The following is a 3,610-nucleotide window of genomic DNA, read 5'->3' on the forward strand; positions in this document are numbered from 1 at the left end:
GGCCGATAGTGCCTGGCCTCTGACTTAACCTAATTTGTAGTACTTTTGGAAATCCTGTGTGCTTTGGGAAAAAAAAAAAAAAAAAAAAAAAAGACACATACCCATCTATTTTGAGAATAAAGGGGCCAAAGGACAACATGAAGGCACCATTTCTTGTCTTCCACCATGTGGACCCCAGGGTTTGAACTCTGATCGTCAGGGTTGGCAGCTAGCACCTCTACCTGCTGAGCCACGCCCCTGAACCTCCAGTGCTATTTACTCCTGCAAGAGCCCTCTCCCTGTACCTCAGCCACCATGCTTGGTGTGTCTTCACAACCCTAGTACTTCTCTGTGTCCCTCTTGCTAACTCTCAGGATGACACCCTGAAACCCCCAGGTTTCTCCTCTTTAAGTTGAGACTTCCTTTCCCTGTAAGATCAGCCCTGTTAGGTAGAACGCTAGGCATGTCTGCAGTACCAGCTCCTCCAAGGTGGAGGCAGGAAGGTTTAGTTAAGCCCACCTGGCCTACAAGAAACAAAGTCTGTCAGTAGAAGCCACTTGGTGTCCTGTGACTTGTCACCAGGAAGCAGGATCTCCTCTCTGGCACTCTGATGGGTGACCCTGAAGTTGAGTGTTGAGGCACATGCCACCCACCTGGGCTACTTTGTCCCCGTCTGACTGCTGCCAGCCATTCTCCAGATACTGACAGCCCATACACTCACCAGATGACTCCCATGTCTGCAATGTGGGTTCCCTAAAACTTCGTTGTTGCTGTTTTCTTTTGAAGATTTTAAGATCTTGTGTGTGTGTGTGTGTTTGTGTGTGCCTGCATGTCTGTGTGCACCACTTCTGTGCCTGATGTCCTCAGAGACTAGAAGAGGGTATTGGATGCCCTGGAACTAGACTTGCAAACAGTTATAAACTGTGGATCCAGTTATCCAGTGTATAAAACCATGTGGATGAGTGCTGAGGGGTCTCTTGGGTCTCCTGCTAGAGCAGCCTGTGCTCTTAAATGCCGATCCATCGATCTATCACTTCATCCCTGTAACCGTTTCTCCTTTTTTGTTATGTCAGGAATTAAACCCAAGCAGGCATCATAGAGCTTGGAGGGTGGGGTTGTTGTTTTGTTTTGAGACAAAAATCCATTAAATAGCCCTGGCTGTCCTAGGACCCACTATGTAGATCAGGCTGGCCTCACACAGAGATCCTCCTGCCTCAGTCTCCCAAGTAACTGAGATTGAAGGCATGTACCACCATGCATGACCAGCATGAGTGGGTTTTTTTCTTTTCTTTTTTTTTCTTGACTTTTTTGAGTCAGGGTTTCTCTGTGTAGCCCTGGCTGTCCTGAAACTTACTCTGTAGACCAAGTTGGTCTTGATCTCAGAAATCTGCCTCCCAAATGCTGGGATTAAAGTTGTGTGCCACCACTGCCCGGCGTAATTTTTTTTATGAAAAATTTTTTAATGTATAATGATTGCACAAAGGAGCCTGTGGATATCAGAAGAGGACACCAGATCATCTGCGACCAGAGTTAATGGCATCATAGGTAGTTGTAAACCACTAGGTGGTTGCTGGAAATCAAACTCAGATCTTAGGCCAGAGCAGTAAGCACCCGAGACTGTTGAGCCATCTCCAGCCCTTGGGCATGGTTTGTTGGTTTGTTTGTTTTTTAATGAGATACACTTTACATAAATGTCCAAATTTTTGTCTGCACAAAAGTTGATGCATACACCAAAATGCAGATGTATAGCTCTTCAGTCAGAGTGTCCCCTGGAGTGCAGCTTCACCACAGGCCCACCCTCTTCCTTTAACTGGGGGAGGGGGGGTTGTTTGCTTGCTTTTGAGTTTGCATTCTTGGGGGGTGTGTGTAACTTTAATTTTTTTTTTTTATAACCTACTTTTAATGATGGTTCTTAAACATTTTAACCTTCCTTCTAGCTCACCACCCACCAGAGGCAGTGGGAAAGAAAGGATACAGGAAAAGTGGACCTATTTAGAAAGGATCTTTGAACCAAATCTCATCTGTGTTGTCAGGAAACCAGCAGTTCAGTTTACAGGTCAGCAGCAACAGCTCAATCACTTGTAAACCCTTTATGGAATCCTATACCAGTAGTCTAGTTCAGTAGAGCCTTAGCCTTGGCTCAAGTCCGTCAGAGGGACCAACAGGGTTGCCAGGAGAAGTTCTTGGCAGTGCCTCTCTCAGGGAAGATCAGTGAAGACGGGAGACCAACAAGTGTTGTACAACTAGCCGTGCCAGCAAGCCGAACCCAGCCTCTGTCCCTCCCCATCAGGTCTTTTTTATACTCCCTCTAAACACCTCGTGACCTTCACGGGTCTTGTCTCACCAGTGTCTTGTCTTCAGTGTGTGAGTCTGTCAGCTGACATCACTCTGCCAATCAGCCCAAGGCCGTAGAAATGGCAAGAAGCCTCAGCACACCACCAGGAGGTGTATGGTGCGTTTCTCTGTATGGAGCCCCAACACATGCAGCTCAACTGCACAGTGTAAGGCAGACCAATACATGCCTGTCGTTAGCAAAGAATCCTTGCCGGGCAGTGGTGGCGCATGCTTTTAATCCTAGCACTTGGGAGGCAGAGGCAGGCAGATTTCTGAGTTCAAGGCCAGCCTGGTCTACAAAGTGAGTTCCAGGACAGCCGGGGCTACACAGAAAAACTCTGTCTCGAAAAAAAACAAACAAAAAAAAAATCCTTCATCACGTGGCCTTTCACATACTTGCTTTAGCAGAACGTCCTCTCAACTGTGTCCGCTTCAGGCAAACACTCCTTCACATGTCTGCCCCAGCAAAACACCATCCAACACTTTCCAAAGAACTCTTAAGTTTCCACTTCATGTATGTGTGTGTGAGTTTGCTGTAGAGGATTGAGTTTGGAACCTTGTGGGTGGCAGGTATTGATCATGAGCCTTCACCGAAATGATGTTACCATCTGCCTCTGGGGGTGCGGGAAGGTGCGGGGAGAGAGTGCTTTTCTGACTATGGTGAGAAAATTCAGGAGTACATAAAACAAGAAAGCCAGGCATAATGGCACGCATGTGTAATTGCACTACTAGGGAGACTGAGGCAAGAAGGACTCAAATTTGAAAACACTCTGGGCTATGTAGAATCCGTCTCAAAAATAATAATACCACACTGATTAGAGATACCTACTGATAATATTCTCTTCAGTTTTATGACATTTTCTTTATCTTGCATATGGGGAGATGCAAGCCATAGAATCTGGGTATGGATCAGGAGATAATTTGTGGGAATTGTTTAAAAGCCTTTTTTCAGGCTGAAGCTTAGCAATAGAATTCTTGGGTAGTGGTGTGGTCCCAACTACCAAATCACACATAAGACCAGAACTTTAAAAAAGCATTATTAGGGCTGGCAAGATGGCTCAGTGCATAAGAGCACTGACTGCTTTCCCGAAGGTCCGGAGTTCAACCATGGTGGCTCACAACCATCCATAATGAGATCTGATGCCCTCTTCTGGTGTGTCTGAAGACAGCTACAATGTATTTATTTATAATAATAAATCTTTGGGGGCTGGTGAGATGGCTCAGTGGGTAAGAGCACCTGACTGCTCTTCCGAAGGTCCAGAGTTCAAATCCCAGCAACCACATGGTGGCTCACAAC

This window comes from Mus caroli, chromosome 13, assembly GCF_900094665.2.
Source record: "Mus caroli chromosome 13, CAROLI_EIJ_v1.1, whole genome shotgun sequence".
NCBI lineage: Eukaryota > Metazoa > Chordata > Mammalia > Rodentia > Muridae > Mus > Mus caroli.